The sequence below is a fragment of the Lemur catta genome, chromosome 6 (assembly GCF_020740605.2).
Source record: "Lemur catta isolate mLemCat1 chromosome 6, mLemCat1.pri, whole genome shotgun sequence".
Lineage (NCBI taxonomy): Eukaryota > Metazoa > Chordata > Mammalia > Primates > Lemuridae > Lemur > Lemur catta.
The window spans coordinates 43,597,011-43,615,255 of NC_059133.1; the positions used below are offsets into that span (position 1 = coordinate 43,597,011).

At 35.1% G+C, this 18,245-nt stretch overlaps 1 protein-coding gene across 2 annotated transcripts in view; it reads right to left on the bottom strand.

Moving 5' to 3' along the window:
* Window positions 1-18,245, bottom strand: part of FRS2 (fibroblast growth factor receptor substrate 2) — an 89,924-nt gene that overhangs the window by 19,399 nt on the left and 52,280 nt on the right. Inside the window, exon 4 of one of the 2 annotated variants that reach the window (XM_045553387.1) lies at window positions 2,720-2,823. The exons of the other annotated variant lie outside the window; for it this stretch is intronic. The gene's annotated coding sequence lies outside the window, so the exon portion shown is untranslated. The remainder of the gene's footprint in view (window positions 1-2,719; window positions 2,824-18,245) is intronic. 2 annotated transcript variants of the gene reach the window in all.

Consider the following 18,245-nt stretch of genomic DNA (forward strand, 5'->3'; position numbering starts at 1 on the left):
AATCCACCCTTTGTATCCTCCTAAACAAGACCACCCCAGAACCAATTCAGAGAAGTCAGTTAAATCAAAAAATAGACTGTATGAACAAGCATGCCATAGTCAGAGGACAGTAAAATTATAGTGAAAAATTACAGCCTAGAGTTACAAGAGATCTTAATATATTCTTGAAAAATTTCTGGTCAATTTATTCACTCCTTACACAGAAAAAAATCAAACTCACCAAAACAGGAACTACCTATGCTGCATCAGGCATTGTGTTAGGGGTTATGGGAATAGTCTCATTTTAATCTACATATTAACCAGAGTTAACAAATATGATTGATACCCAAATGCCCTATATATAAATCAGCATGCCAGGGGTTTGCTTACACTCCTTGCGAACTGCTGCTGCTGCTACACCTCATTTTAAGATGAGTAGCAATCCTGTCCGTCATCTTTACTATCCCCCTTCTTTTCTGCAGAAGCTCAAACATATATCATGCTTTGTCTCTGACTTGGAAAACTGCCCAAGGCTGAGCTAATTCTGCCATAAAAACACTTCTCTTATGTAAATATATATTCTCTTTGTCCATCTCTCTTCTAAGAGATTTCAGCCAATTAACTCAGGAAAATCTCTCTTCCTCTCTTTCTTCATTCCACTTATAAGCATTCTTCAATCCCCATCCTGAAATGAGTTTAATGAAAGTAAATAAGAGTAAGAGAAATAAGAGTAATCCATCTGTACCTCTGTATCAATGAAAAGTCATAGCTTTGAAATGAAGCTAATTAAATTAAAGAATCAGTATATCAACCTATAAAGCTCTTGAAAATATTAAAAAGCCCCCACATGAATCTTTTTATTATTCTGATATCTTTTTGAGGATCAATATTTATTCAGTTTTATTGTTTAATTATTCTGATTATTAACACTGCCCAAGTATTGTGGAGTTTTTGCTTGCTTTTACTGTTTTTCAGTACAAATATCCAGCATGTCAGTTGTATCAGGGATAAAAAGACATTTTGTGCCTCTTTTAAAAGGATACTTTCTAGAAGAAAACACATTCTGAGTTCCAAACACCTAATATGCCAAAGCACTCCTGGAATGAACATAACCCAATTGCCTTTGACTTTTGAATATGGAAGCCTCAGATACTCTTATGACTTCTTAACCCCCTTTGGTTTCTCTCCACTGTTGGAAGACTATGAACTAAAGGGTTAATTGGGAGGTAGTGAGAGGGAAGAGGTGGTTATAGCCACTATGTGGAGCTATAATCTTACTGCTGTAACATGGATGTTTTTCTGTAAAATAGGTTTAACAGTATGAACTATGATACTTAAAAAGAATACAATTTTACAAAGAAAATAATCAAGAGGTTAAAAATTACACTGAATCCTGTCCACTACCACCCTACTTTTCTACAGCAAACTAATTTTACAGCCCTTACTATATGCCAGACATAAGAGTCATTTAGTCCAAACAGGTAGTTTGACCTATACTTCTGTGTTCCAAATGAGGAAACCAAGTCTTATTACAACCGTTAAGTAGTTTTCTCAAGACCAATAGCTGATCAGAGGAAGAGCTATACTTAAATCCTGATCTGACTCCAAAGCCCAAGCTCTTATTACTTAATATATGTAAAAAGCTTAAAACTGTGCCTAGCATACAGTAAGCACTCACTAAATATTAGCTATGGAAATAATAATAAAACAATGCTGCATGTCTTTGGCAGTCAGTCAACCTTTCTGTGCCTAAACTGCCTCATTCATAAGGTAGAATTTCAGAGAATCACTGTGAAAACCAAATAAATTCTGGATATAAAGACATTTAGAAGAGTGTAGAGTGTTTTAAAAGACAAGGCATTATTATATCACTATTACAGGTAAAATTCTGTCTCTGATATCACAAAGGAGTCTTTTGCACTTACAAGCATAGAAAGCCTAGAACTTAAGCACTATCCTTATAATAAGTGTTACATTAATAAATTTAGTAAAGCTGTCCTAAATTATTCCAATATGATTCTTGTGGAATGACATGTAAAGAGAACACTGAACTCTATTCACAAGTGTGATTATAAATTTGTCGCTTAGGAAGGTATATTTGCTCTTTCAGTTCACCAGCACTGAGGGTGAATTTAGCTTATACTACAGTAGCTCTGTTCAAATACAGCCAGGACAGAATATCTATAGTTAGAAGCATAGCAACATAACTCTAAATTCTGGGCACAGCTAACTGCCATTTTAAATTATATTAAAACAATCAAGAGAATGGCATTCAAAAACCATGTTCTTTGTGTCTGTGGTCTGGCTGTTTGTGCTTTTTTTTTTTTTTTAAATCATTGGGTAGGTCTTTTATTATTTATACACATTCCTTTTCTGTTTATTCTTAACATTGACAAGAATTTTTTATATTTTCCTGAGGGACAAGAGTTTAAAAAAAAAAAAAAAGCTAAGGAGGGGAGAGTCTTAGTACATTCTGCTAGTTACCTAGACCAGAGCCATTATGTGAAAAGCAAGGACACCTGCATACTTTCCTTGTTAGCTGAAAACTACAAAGGTATGGGTATCTTGAAGCATCTAACCGTGAATATGGCTATATCTTCATATTCCTAAATAGATTTTTCTTCCTTTAGGTTTTTTATTGTAAGAGCAATGTTGATGAACTGCTTCACAATTCATAACTCTCCACCCACACCCACCCCCCTTTTTTTTAACTATTGAAAAAATATTTTACATTACTTACAAATCACTTCAATATCTGGTACTTTATTTTCTGGAAACTCTTTATGTCTAATCTAAATTCCTTGTACTGCAATTTAAACCAGATTCCTCTCATTTCTGTTTTCTCTGTAAGAGATAAGTAAAACCAGGATAATCAAGAAAGATAACACACATGTTTATGTATATTTAAACTGCCATCAATTCATTTTTCTGTGGATAAATCTGAAATATTAATAAAGTGGCATTTCTTTATTTCAGACATAGTTGCTTGAATTAAGCTAAAAAAGTTACTTGGTAGATAAAAATGATTTGTAAATAATTATCAATATTAAAGAGAGCATTAAAAAAATGAATTCATTCATTTCTTCATCCACACACTGAAGCATCCAACAAAGTATTTTCTGAGCACATACTATCTACCAAGCACTGAGTTAAATGCTAGAAATAATGATAAAAGACACATTTCCTGATTCCAGGGAGCTTACTGTCTAGGGAGGGAGACAGACAAGAAAATGAATACATGGCAGAGTTGCAGACCCATGTGCCATTGCTATCAGAACATTCAACTAGTGCAGAAGAAAGGGCAGAAGTAAGAGTAAGGAAGACTTCCTGGGAAGCTGGTCCCTAAACTGAGTCCTGAAAGATGGGTGGGAGTTACCTGGGACAGGGGCAATCCAGATCAAGAAGAATGCATGCAAAAGCCCACGGGCCTAAAAGAACACAGCCACCTTCAGGAGCAGCAAGTAGTTCCTAAGAGTTAGAGTGTGGAGTGTGCATGAGAGATAGGTGGGAAGGTAGGTACGTGGCCACTTCACGAAGGGTCAATTTGCACTACTCAGAGCAGTTCACGTTCTCCTTTACAATCTTAAAGAAGTCACTAACATCCTATCAAAATACTTCCCTATAGAGGCAGAAAATCTGGGTTACATACAAGGAAAATTTATCTTAACATAAATTGGTAAGATTGATAAGAACATAATTAATGGTGTTTTACTGTCTGTGATGCCCAAAATAGTAACCTTCAAGTCACAGCATCCACCTATAAACATAAACATTCTCCCATAGCATCTGGACTTGCTGTGAATGTCACTGCAGAATGACTTGAACCTCAGTTTCTCCCCTTCCCTTTCAGAACTAGAAAACTCATCCACCTTAGCCCTATATTTCACATTGAATCTGACAGCCACTTTAATCATGCATTTTGGGTTTTAGGAACAGAAATACAAGAATATATATGTACATATATAGATTCTTGTGTATGTATTGTAACAATTCTGTGCGTATTTGGCAAATACTGAGAACATGTTACTAAAATGGTTTGCTAGAAATAGAACAAAAAAAGCTAAAAATGAAAGAGGATACAAAATGCAATGTCTACATTTTTGTTTTTTTAAAGAGGCACGGTCTCACTCTGTCACCCAGTCTCGAGTACAGTGTCATGTTCACAGCTCACTACAGCCTCAATTTCTTGGTCTCCAGCAATCCTCTCACTTTGGCCTCCCAAAGTGCTGGGATTACAGGCATGAGCCACCATGCCTGGCCACACCTCTACCTTTAATAGTGCTGGTTCATAACTCAATCCTGGAGTCATCCTTAACCTTGGAATATACCTATACCCAGAGACATTGGTGTTGAAAATTTACACAGTTAAATCAGAATGCCCATAATCTCTGTCCTAAGATATGTGCAAACCCAGCAGATGAGTCACTCTGCCTTAGCTAATTCAATAATGTAATCAGTACAAAGGGCACCAATCCCAGCACCTTCAATCACAGGAAAAAAATATCATCAGCCTCTGAACTCTCAAAACAACTCTTAGTTTAGTGCTTTATATTACAATATAAAAATATACAGAGAAATCAAATACTGTCCTCCAGCAATATAAAAGGATGAACATTCTATATGAAAGATCGTGTAGCTCTCTCCATTAAAAATTTACAGATTGTACCACAGAAAGCAGAGGTGTGATTTTAAGGTAGCAGTAAGAAAGTATAGGCATTCTCCAGAAAGCACTTGTCATTAACTCAAATATATTTAATGAATATATGAGATCTTATAGAAATAGTGCAGTTTTTTATAAACACTATATATCAAAATTCCATGTTTGTATTCTTTAACTCAATTATGATTTCTATATACTAATTCTTACAACTCTGTCAAATTAATAAATGATCACTTACCCCTCATAATAAACTTCTAGTTTATAAATTCACTAATAGACATTAATCCCCTATCAGGGACTGAACTCTAGCATAATAAATACTTGCTTACAAAAAACCACATATCATACAAAACCTTTAACCCAATACCCACTTACTAAAAAATATTGTGAAATTCAAAGGAACTGCTATTTCCCAAATAAATGCCATATTCTTACTATAATCACTGACTAACTTAAAATCAATTCAGTTTTTTCTCATATTACACCTGTGCTTTTAGTTAGTGAGATTTTATTAAACTGAGCAACAGGAGGAGGTAAAACCTCAAGTATGAATTTTATAATATTTTCCTTAATATTGTACACCTAAGAATTCTTTTTTTTTTTTTTTGAGACAGAGTCTAGCTCTGTTGCCCGGGCTAGAGTGCCGTGGCATCAGCCTACCTCACAACAACCTCAAACTCCTGGGCTTAGGCAATCCTTCTACCTCAGCCTCTCACGTAGCTAGGACTGCTGGCATGCGCCACCATGCCCGGCTAATTTTTTCCATATATATTTTTAGCTGTCCAGATAATCACTTTCTGTTTTTAGTACAGACAGGGTCTCACTCTTGCTCAGGCTGGTCTCGAACTCCTGACCTCGAGGGATCCTCCTGCCTCGGCCTCCCAGAGTGCTAGGATTACAGGCGTGAGTCACCGCACCTGCCAATACACCTAAGAATTCTTAAAAAGCATTTGACTTTATGGCTTTATCTGCCTCCCCCACCCCCCGCTTTTTTTTTTTTTTTTTTTAAAGAGACACAGTCTCATTGTCACCCAGGCTGAAGTACAGTGGCGTGATCACAGCTCACTGCAACCTTGAAAGCCTGGACTCAAGCAATCCTCCTGCCTCAGCCTCCCAAGTGGCTGGGACTATAAGCATGCACCACCACACCTGGCTACTTTTTAAAATTTTTTGTAGAGACATGGGTCTTGCTACGTTGCCCAGGCTTGTCTCAACTCCTGGCCTCAAGTGATCCTGGAACCTCAGTCTCCAAAAGTGCTGGAATTACAGGCATGAGTCACTGTGCCTGGCTATCTTCACTTTTTATATAATATCCTTAAGTAGAATTAAATAAACACTAACGATAGATAACAGAGAAAATAAAAAAGTATTTATCAAAACTGAATACAGAGGTATATAAATAGAATTTGCTATAAATCTGTATTGCCACACTCAGGTGGATATCATGTTAGTTACTAAACTAGTATTAAAAGTCTAAATATTGACTATGCGTATGTATATACAAACACAATCTGCTGCTCAAAATAAGCTAAGCCAAAGGCTAAGCAACCGTAAATAACCCCCAAACAAATTGTTTCATGAAAAGCTCATCAGTTTCTGCATTTAAATCAATCTAAAATGCTCTTAAACATACTCTCAAAGGAAACTAAATTTGCTTCTTTATTTTCTACTTTTAGAGCAAAGCATTCAAAATTATGATTATAATCTAGCACAAAAACAACTCACCTGACTCACCTGACCCACTAATGAGAGTGCTCTAGATATAGTCACCCCTCGATATATGTGGGGTATTGGTTCCAGGAACCCCTGCATCTACTAAAATCCACCCATACTCAAGTCCTACAGTTGGCCCTGCAGAATCCACGTATATGAAATGTTGGCCCTCTGTATACACAGGTTTCACCACCCCCCAGTACTGTTTGGCTGGGAAAACACTGGATCTACGCAGTTCAAAGCCCATGTTGTTCAAGGGTCAACTGTATATATTAGCTAACATGTCCCACTTTCACAAAATGCTGACCAAAAAAAGTTAACCAGAAAATTTTGCATCAGAGTACATCTATCCATGTGATTAACTTTTATGGTGCTATTAATAAGCATTTGTTCAAAAAATATTTTATGATAGAAAAAATGTTCATGATATAAAGTCAAGCAGAAAATAAAAGATAAAAACTGTTATTTAAAAAAACAAACCCCACTAAATGTAATATGGTATCCTAGGGGAGATCCTGGAACAGAAAAGGGACATTAGTGGAAAAACTGATAAAATTCAAATAGTCTGTAGTTTAGTTAATAGTATTGTACCAGTGTTTATTTCTTAGTTCTGACAAACGTACCATGGTTATGTAAGATGTTAACATTAGGAGAAGCTAGATGAAGAGTATATGGAAATCTCTGTACTACCTTTGCAACTTTTTTGTCATTCTAAAATTGTTCTGAAAAAAAAGTTTATTTTAAAAGTTGCTCTTCATGCCCAGTAGCAAATTTGAGAGGATTTGCATTTTAAAAAATAATATTTTACACTTATTTTTCTCTCCCCTACCCCCACAGAAAATATACACTCAGGGAAAAAAGAGTACACTAACACACACTAAAACATAAATATTGATTCACTTGTTGGCAGAATGGAAAGAATTTTTTCCTCTTTATATTTTCTATACCATGCGAATTGCTTTTATAATCAATAATTAACTAGAGAATATATAAATCAATACTTATTAAATGTTTCTTTAGGAAGAAAAACTGTAAATGTCTAAGCAGAGCCCAAAGGCAGACTACATGCAAAACAGGTTAGGGCAGACTGTGAAGAACACAGTGGCGAAGAGAAAGTGCCAGGAGAATTTAAGAAGGCAAAACCTAATTAGTAAATGCTGGAAACCTGCCAATATGCAGAACTTAACATCCACTCTCAGGCTAAAGGTGCCTGAGGCCAGCAAAGCTATGCTCCGAATTCACGTCTTAGGGGAATGTCCTGAAAAGCTCCCAATACTAAGAATTTATAGAGATACAAAGACTAGGTTTATTCCAAACATGAATAATACAGCTGGACACCTGGTACACAACTGGCCACTGAGAACTTCTAGAGACACTCTTCAGTAAGTACCACTGTGTGTTCCCTGAGTTTTTCTACCCTACTTCTTTCCTAACACCTTGTTCCCACCTAGGCCCAGTCCTTAGTCCTAAAACCTAAAAAATGGCATCTTGGTACCATTCAGCAAAATGGGTAGAATTATCAGGGTCTAGAGATCACTGGATTATAGAATCAAATACTATTTCAGACGTCTGACAGATGCCTCTACAGAAGTTTTTTTTCCCTTGATATTTTCAAGGCAAAATATGTTCCAGTGACTCCATTAAGCCATAAGAGAACGAAATTAACCAACAAGCATTCTTCAATCAAAATTATAAAAATAAAATACATTTTGTCCCTCAAAGAATGTGCCAGTGGAATCAGACAGACTGCATTTTGATAAAGAATCTCTTCCAAGCTATAGTGTGTTAGGCTGTCTGCTCCTCCTAAAATAGCTGTAAGAGGCCAGTTCTGGGTTTTGTGTTGCTTTTTAAAAATAGTTTTTAACTTTTAGTTTATTGTTTTGTTTGTGCTTTTTTTTTTTTTTTTTTTTGTAGAGACGAGGTCTCTACAGGCTGGTCTTGAACCAGGCCTCACCTCCTGCCTCAGCCTCCCAAAGTGCTAGGATTACAGGTGTGAACCACTATGTCTGGCCAGTTTTTAATTCTTAGTTTTTTTTATGGGTCACCCTCATTCTCAGCTGAGAATACAGCAGGTCCTAGAACTGCCACTTAATAAACATTTATATGCATTCTTTTTTAGTTTACTCTTTTGAATCCTCATAGACTCTAATAAGATGCCCAGACTATTCTTAATAAGATGAAAAGTAAGGCCCTATACTCATAGCCAAAGTGATTTTGCATGTTAAAGTGCCTGACTTTTACTTCATGAGTTCTGTAACAGTGATGTTAAGCATCAGAAGCCTTTTCTACTTACTTTCTAGTTCTTGTTCATGTTTAAGAAAGTAGAGGTTACCAAAAAAAAAAAAAAAAAAGCGATCCTCAGGAGTAACTATTTAATATACCATTATTGTTGTTATTATTTTGAATACTAACATACAGTTCTTCATCTAAGCTGAGAAATGACTGATTTTAAGACCAATATTTCATGTACTACTGAGAAAGACAAAAAAGTTGTCAATTTATTAATAACTATAATCTGCCACTAATTGTAAGATAAACCCAAATTTTAGTGAATAAAATCGGGAACTGTCTCTTAGAATCCATGACATGGTATACAGTCAACGAAAGAACTACTGAGACATTACAAATAACACTAATGAAAAGTTGTTTGGACTATCTTTTCTTTGCTCCTTCCCAGATGCTAGAAGACAGTTACAATCAGGTGGTAGGATTTCAGAGCATCCAAGACTGATGTTCTTTGGAGCCCTTGTTAAATATCGATCTAAGAACAATCTTGGCCGGGCACAGTGGCTCATGCCTGTTATCCTACCACTCTGGGAGGCCAAGGTGGGAGGACTGCTTGAGGTAAGGAGTTCAAAACCAGCCTGACTAAGCGCAAGACCCCGTCTCTACTAAAAAATAGAAAAATAAGCCAGGCGTGGTGGTACATGCCTGTAGTCCCAGCTACTCAGGAGGCTGAGGCAGTAGGACTGCTTGAGCCCAGGAGTTAGGGATTGCTGTGAGCTAGGCTAACACCACCACCCTCTACTCAGGGCAACGGAGTGAGACCCCTGTTTAAAAAAAAAAAAAAAAAAAGAACAACCTCATAATGCAGACTTCTGGAAACTACTTTCCCCATTTTTCAAATAGGAAAATGAAGGTGAAGAAATTAATCAAAATTTTACTGGAAGCTAAATTTAGAATGCTTAGTTTTCCTCTCTACCATTTTAATGCACCCTTACCCTCAAGGTTTCATGGTTTGTTTTCCTTCAGATTTATCTTGCTCTTAAACTCAGGATATCAACCATCCATGGTGAAGGTAGTTCTGAAGAGCCACATTCACAATTACAGCTCAGGTCACAGGAGCTATTCCCTCTGAGCACAACTTCTGATAAAATATAATCTGAAAGCAACTGTAAGAGTATTTCTTTTCTTCTTTTTTTAAAGACAAAAAACAGTTAGAATTTCTAAGATGTTTTATTCTGTCCTACTTTCAAAATGTTTCTTTACCAGTACTGGCTAAAAAGCTGTCTACTTTAAATCCTCTTTTTAAAAAAGTCTTTGAACTTAATTCAACAGTTAGCTAATAAAGAATATTAGTTTCATATAATTATGTATATAAAATACCCATGTTGAAGACTAAAAATTTTACATTTTCCCCATGCAAATTATAAATTTTGAATTGAAACTATTAACCTTCTAAATAAAAAGTACAATATGGCTCAAGCAAGATTTTAATTTTCATATAACTTACAAATGGCATATATCTCTGCTACCTAAATGTACTTTAAACATTACATTAGAATCTAAAATAAAAGACTTTGTTTTTAGCATTCTAAATTTCTTCAATAGAAGGTATTATCAATCTCCAATAATGCCAGGAGGGCAGCATGATACAGTGAAAATAGGGGCTATGGGGTTAGAGAGATCTGAGTTCTTAACCTCTCTAATTCTACATTTCCTCATAGGTAAGTTAAAAACACTTCCTACCACCAATACTCCCTTACCTCATATGGTTGTTACAGGTTTGAAGGCAGTTGCAGTAATAACCATGAAAGTCAAATTAGGGTACTGAACAATGAAGATGGAAAAAAGAGGATGGATTAAAGTGATACTTAGGAGCTAACATCAGTAACACCTGGTGATCAGGTTGGGAAGGAAAGCTGAAGTCAAGGAAGATACTCATAGGTGACAGTACATTCATTAAGATAGGGAACATAGGAAAGTTTAGAGCAGCACATAACCTCAGTTTTGAATGTAATTTGATGCCTGTGAGAAGAATTTTGTCAAACATGAAAGAAAGAAATAATTTTACACAAAGTATTCCAGAGAATAGTTTTAAAAGGTTCCTCCTGAAGGAACTAGGTTAGTTCTGAGGAAACTAGCATAACCTTGATAATAAAACCCAAAAAGGATAGCACAGCACAATGAAAGAAAATCACAGGCTGATCTCCTTTACAATTACTGGTGCAAAAATTTTAAAATATTAGCAAGCTGAGTACAACAACAAATAAAATGGGTAAGGACTCATGACTTTTTTGGAGTTATACCAGCAATAAAGGGCAGGTTTAACATTAGAAAAACCAAAGTAATTCTCCATGTTAATAGACTAATAAACAGAAAAATCATACAACTACTAACAGATTCAGGGAAGAGAAATCTTTCCACAGGTTTCTCTCAACAAAAAAGGTAAAACTATAAGGCTGTTTTGGAACATCCAAGTAGCCTAAAAGGACCCACCTCCATGTTTCCAAGGAAAAGAGCAGGCTGCAGTGGTCAAGGAAGGGGGAAGCCACTCTACATGACAAAGATGCTACCAGCATCATTGCTTTCAAAGGAAAAAAATCAGGGTCAAAAATCCTAACCAAGTTTTTCTTATATATTTCATAGTAAATGCAGTCATGTTTGGTGTGCCCACACATGTGTTCTGATAGTCTACTAACAAATCTCTTATAACAATCTATTTGTAAGACAAAGATGGCCTATAATGTTGCCCTTGACTTACTACTAATCATTTGCATTAAAGGGGAGATGAATGCACAACTCTCCTGTTACCCTTATTCAGAATACCTTGATATAATTACCTTTTCCCTTACCTTCTTGCTCCCCATGAAAGGGCTCCCTATCTGAAGAAAGCATGATTGTTTCCACTGGCACAAATTTCAAGAAAGTTCAGTAAAACCCATCTTAATCCAATTCAACATAAATCTAGTTGGTTAAAGCAGGAAATTAAAACACACACACACACACACACACACATCCCTTAAACATTTTATTTTAGCTTCAACATATAAAAAGGCATGAATTCAGTAAATTTATAGTCAGTCTTGAAAAAAACGGGGGCCCACCAATTAGAATTTTGTTCTGTATTTCTTATACAAACCTTACCTAAAATGTATGTTACTTGAAATGGATCAAGGAATTCTATTTCTGGCAACATGGTAGGTTGGATGCCCAGATGGGTTCTATTGCCTGAATCTACAATACTATATTAAAAAAATTGTTTTTTAATATTTTTAAACTTCTTCCTAATTTGGCACAACTGTAAAAAGCTACGGGAGCTGGCTCTTGACTTTAAGGTGACCTCGCAACGCTGTTTTGAAAACTGCAGACTGTGGGAGACAGACTTATATTCTGAAACTCCCTTACATACAGCTGAAAATCCAAAGGGCTAAGTCTGCAAAGCACAACTGAATGAGCAGTAAACCTACCATGTAGAAGGTGACAGCAAGCAAACTTGCCTGCTTGACTTTGGTGCTGGCAGAAAGAAGAAAAAAATCTCTTTTGAGAATTTATAACTATAAACCAACTCAAATGAGTTTGTGGAGAAGAAAAAAGATGAAAACGGGTAAGAGACATGGAAAATAGATTATATGTCTAATTAGAGTTATAGAAGGAGAAAATAAGAGGCATTATTCAAAGAGATAATTGTCAAGAATTTTCCACAATTATTCAAAGACATTATCATTTTCCTCAGATCCAGGAAGCCCAAAGAATCCCAAGAAGGATTACAAAAAATAAAATAATAAAATGAAATGAATAAAGAACACTTCAATACATTACATAAAACTGGAGAACACTAAAAGAAAAAAGAAAAAAAAAAGAAGGCTTAAAACAGCCAAATAAAAGAGAGATTACTTACAAAGGAAGGGCAATTAAGACTTCTCAACAGCAACACTGGCAGTCAAAGGACTGGAATAATGTCAATGTGATGAGAAAACTTAGAATTCTACACACAGAGAAACTACCTTTTAAGAGATGAAATGAAGACATTTTCAGATAAAGAAAAAAGTGTCTTTTTCACCAAAAGATCTTCACCAAACGAAATTCTAAAATAACACACTTCAAGTAGGAAAAAAATTATCACAGAAGGAAGGTCTCAGATCCAAAAAGGAACACTGCGCCAAGAAAGTAGTAACTAGGTAAATAAATTTAAACAAAAATTGACTACCTAAAACAATAATTTCTCTAAAATTTTGTGTATATTCAGAAGAAGAATATGCTAAAACTAAGATGATAAGCAATAGTGTTACCAGTTGGGAGGAAGACAATCAGAGCATTCTAAGTTACTATATTATTCAGGAATAGGTTAAAGACGCTGATTAATTTAGATTTTCCCTAAGCTAGAATAAACACTAATAGAATAAAGAATGTATTATCTTATAAATATGTGTGCATGTACATGCATGCAAGGTGTGGAAAAGAGACAAAATGAGAAAAAAACATGTACACATGAAGGTATGCACACACTTAATACAAAAGAATGGCAAAAATTGGAGAAAAGCAGAGTAGGATAAATAGAAAGAACACAGACAAGGATAAAAATAAATCTATCAGTAATCACAACTGACCAAAATTCTCCAGTGAAGACTGCCATTTAGAACAAAAACAAAACACAACCTTATTCTATTTACTAGACACAAACCAAAATATATGAAAAGATAAACAATGGAAAATACTATACTAACCAAAAGTAAACTAGAGTAGCTATATTAATCCAAGAAAACAGCAACAACAACAAAACAACAATAAAAAAAAACTGTAAGACTAAAAACATTTTTAGATAGAGGGCCCTTTCATAAGGATAAAAAGTTCAATTCAACAAAAAGATAAAGCATTCCAAATTGTTTTAATATTTTGTTATATTATTTTGGTTTATTATTAATGTACTTAACATAGATTCAAAATAAAGTAAAAATTAACACACCTACAAGGAGAAATTGACAAACATACCACCATGGTGAAACATTAACATGTCTTTCTCAGTAGAGAAACTGATAGAGTGATCCCAAAATAAAACCAAACCTGAACCCAAAACAAAATCAAGACAAACAGAGAAGATTTGTTTTATTTTTTATTTTTATTTTTATTTTATTTTATTTTTTTTTGAGACAGAGTCTCACTTTGTTGCCCAGGCTAGAGTGAGTGCCATGGCGTCAGCCTAGCTCACAGCAACCTCAAACTCCTGGGCTTAAGCGATCCTACTGCCTTAGCCTCCCGAGTAGCTGGGACTACAGGCATGTGCCACCATGCCCGGCTAATTTTTTCTATATATATTTTAGTTGGCCAGATAATTTCTTTCTATTTTTTAGTAGAGACGGGGTCTCGCTCTTGCTCAGGCTGGTCTCGAACTCCTGAGCTCAGAAGATCCACCCGCCTCGGCCTCCCAGAGTGCTAGGATTACAGGCGTGAGCCACCGCGCCCAGCCATACAGAGAAGATTTGAATAGAAAAATTAACAAGCTCAATGACATATATGTAATGCTGCACTTAATAAATGGAGAACTTACATTCCTTCCAAATGCACGTGGAATATTTATGAAAACTAGCCATATGCTAGGTCTTAGTCTCTACAAATTATATCATTATGGTCAGAGACCATAATTGGAATTGTATTACCAAAAAAAATTATATCTAAAAAAAGTTATACATTTTGAAACTAAGTATATGCTTCTAAATAATTCATGGAGTAAATAAGAACTATTTTTAAAATGAACAAAACCAAGAATATTATACATTCAAAATTATGGAGAGGCAGGTGAGATGGCACTTAGAGTCAAATTTAAAGACTAATAATCCAAATTTGAATGTTTTTAAAAAGAACAGAATAAAACTGAAAGTTTTGAGAAGTAGAAAGAAAATAATAGCAGAAATTAAAAGAACAGAGAAACATTTACAATACAGATGACTGACAGCCAAAAGTTCATTCTTTGAAAGAGTAACTAAAACAATAAACCTCTGGAAAAACTAGTTGAGAAAGAGAAAACAGACAGTAATAAGAATGAAAAGAGAACACATAATTAGATTCTATAGTGATTCAACTGGTAAGAGGATATTACTGACAATTTTATAGCAACAAATTTGAAAACAAACTTTGAAAAAACATTTTATTTATTTATTTATTTATTTAGAGACAGAGTCTCACTCTGTTGCCCAGGCTAGAGTGCCGTGGCGTCAGCCTAGCTCACAGCAACCTCAAACTCCTGAGCTCAAGCGATCCTCCTGCCTCAGCCCCAGTTAACTTTATATTTATATATATATATATATATATATTTTTTTTTAGTTCTCCATATAATTTCTTTCTATTTTTAGTAGAGACGGGGTCTCACTCTTGCTCAGGCTGGTCTCGAACTCCTGAGCTCAAACGATCCGCCCACCTCGGCCTCCCAGAGTGCTAGGATTACAGGCATGAGCCACCGCGCCCGGCCAGAAAAAAACATTTTTAAATACAATTTATTAAAAATAATTCAAAAAGAAATAGTACAGGCCATGCACCGTGCCTCATGCCTATAATCCTCACACTCTGAGAGGCTGAGGCGGGAGGATGGCTTGAGGTCAGGAGTTGGAGACCAGCCTGAGCAAAAGCAGACCTCGTCTCTACAAAAAATAGAAAAATCAGGCGGGTGCAGTGGTGCGTGCCTGTAATCCCAGGTACTCGAGAGGCTGAGGCAGGAAGATTGCTTGAATCCAGGAGTTTGAGGTTGCAGTAAACTAGGAAGATGCCACTGTACTCTAGCCAGGGTGACAAAGTGAGACGCTTGTCTCCAAAAAAAAAAGAAAGAAAAGAAAAGAAATAGTACTCATAGTTTTTTTATTTTAAAACTTACTATTATACAAAACTACCACTACCAAGCATCAAATCATCAAGTGTGGTACTGGCATAAGGAAAGATATATAGATGAATAGAAAAGAACCAAAGGTCCAGAAATAAACCCATACATTTGTGGTCAATTGATTTTCAGCAAGAGTGCCAAGACAATTCAATGTAAAAAGCTAGTCTCTTTAACAAACAATGCTGGGACAAATGGATTTCCACATGCAAAACTCATACTATCTGCAAAAATTAACTCAAAATGGATTGAAGGCCTAAAAGTAAAATCTAAAACTATAAAACTCTTAAAAGAAAACGGGGGAAGCTTTATGACATTAGATTTGGCAATGATTTCTTCAATGTAATACAAAAACCATAGGCAGCAAAAGTAAAAACAGATAAACTGGGCTACATAAAAATTTAAAACTTCTGTGTACCAAAGGAAACTATCAATAGAGTAAAAAAGCAACCTATGGAAGAAAATACTTATAAATCATGTGTCTGATAAGGGGTTAATATCCAGAGTATATATATAGAACTGGTACAACTCAGCAACCAAAAACAAACAAACAAGAACAAATAAGCCAATTAAAAAATGGGCAAAGGACTTGAATAGACACTTCTATAAAGAAGATACATACATGAATGGTGAACAAGCATATGAAAAGAAGTTCAACATCACTAACCATTGGGGAAATGCAAGTCAAAACCACAATGAGATACTATCTCATGCCCAGTAGGATGGCTGCTATCAATAAAACAGAAAATAACAAATGTTGGTGAGGATGTGGAGAAACTGGAACCCTCATGTACTGCTGGTGCAGTTGCTGTGGAAAACAGTACGGTAATTCCTCCACAAATTAAAAATAGAAATTACCATATGATGTAGTAATTCCACTTCTGGATATATATCCAAAAGAACTGAAGGCAAGATCTTGAAGAGATATCTGCCTACCCATGTTCATAGCAGCATTGTTCACAATAGCCAAAAGTTAGAAGCAACCAAGGTGTCCATCAGTGGGTGAACCAATAAGCAAAATGTAGTATATACATACAATGGAATATTAATCAGCCTTTAAAAGGAAGGAAAATCTGCAATATGCTACAACATGGACAAAACTTGCAGACATTATGCTAAGTGAAATAAGCTAATCACACAAAGACAAATACTGTATAACTTTACTTATTTGAGGTACCTAGAGTAGTCAAACTCATAAAAACATAAAAGAATGATGGTTGCCAGAAGTTGGGGGCAAGAAGAAATGGGAAATTGTTTAATGGGTACACAGTCTCATCTTTGCAAGATTAAAAGTTCTGGAGATTGGCTGTGCAACAATATACATAACGCTACTGAACTGTACACTTCAAAATGAGTAAAATGGTAAATCTGATGTGTACTTTACCACAATTAAAAATGTTTTTTAAAAAACCTCATTAAAAAAGAAAGGTTTTTAAAAATCTAGCCAGGACAATATGAGAAAAGAAAATTACAGGCCAATCTGACTCATAAAATAGAAGTAAAAATCCTAAACAAAATATAAGCAAACCAAATCCAGAGATTTATAAAAAAAAGAAAATCTAAATTGGGTTTATCCCAGGAATGGTTGGTTAGCCTAAATTGCATGTCAATGTAACTGATCACATCAACAGATAATGAAAAAAAAAATTTGATCATCTCTAGAGTTAGGAAATGGAAAGCCTTTAAATATAACTCAAAATCCATTTACAATTTAAAAAACAAACAAAACAAAACTTTCAGCAAACAAAAATAGAATGAAACTTCCTTAACTCGGTAAAGGGTGTCTTTAAAAAAAAATCTACTGAACAAGTATCATTCTTAATGGTGAAAGTTGAAAGCATTTCTTTTGTGATCAAGAACAAGACAAAAAGACCCAAAACTATGAATATCTGCAGATGTCTAAAGAGTACAATACGGTTCAGGGGTAGACAAACAGACCAATGATACAGAAGAGAGTACCAAAACAAAACTACCCATATATGAAAACTTGATTTATGGCATAGGGAGCTTTGCAGATCAGGGAGAAAATGAAGGACTACTTCAATGAACAGTACTGGAATAACAATTATCCATATGAAAAAAATGAAGTATCCCTAACCTCTCACTCTTAAAAATACCATTTTCTAGGAGATTTAAGTACTAAATATGAAAGGCAAAACCATAAAGCTTTTAGTGGCTAATATAAGGAAGAATATCTCTATGACCTCCAGTTAGGAAAGGATTTCTTAAGATAAACTATAAAGGGAAAAAAAGCATATATTTAACTATACTAAAATGAAGGACTGTTGTGAGGTATGTATGTAAACCAATTATATTCCGCTGTATTGGTGGGAGGGGGCAAGTTAGAGAATGCCACCCCAAAGTTATCAAGGTATACATAAGAAATGCCAAATAATCAACTGAATTCAGAGATCAAATTATTTCAAACCTTTAATTTCCCTCCATATTTTACAAATTAATCAATTAAAGAACAATCACGCCAAAGTGAGTAGACTGATTATGAAAAGATAATATGATGCTAATGTAATACAGGGCTGCCACTGTACCAAGTACTTCACATCTTAAGTATATTACACATTTATGCCCTCATTTAAGATCAACACATTATTGTAGGGATTTGGAAACAAGGACAAAAAACAAAAACAACACATGGTTCAATAAGTGTCTATATCAATACCTGTATCTAGATCTCATTTCAAGTATTAGCAATGACGCCATGGTAAAATCTAAGTAGGTCTCAGGTTAAGTGGGATATTAGTTTGATCCTTCTCACTGTCCTTCAATCATTTTTACCAAATAGGCCAC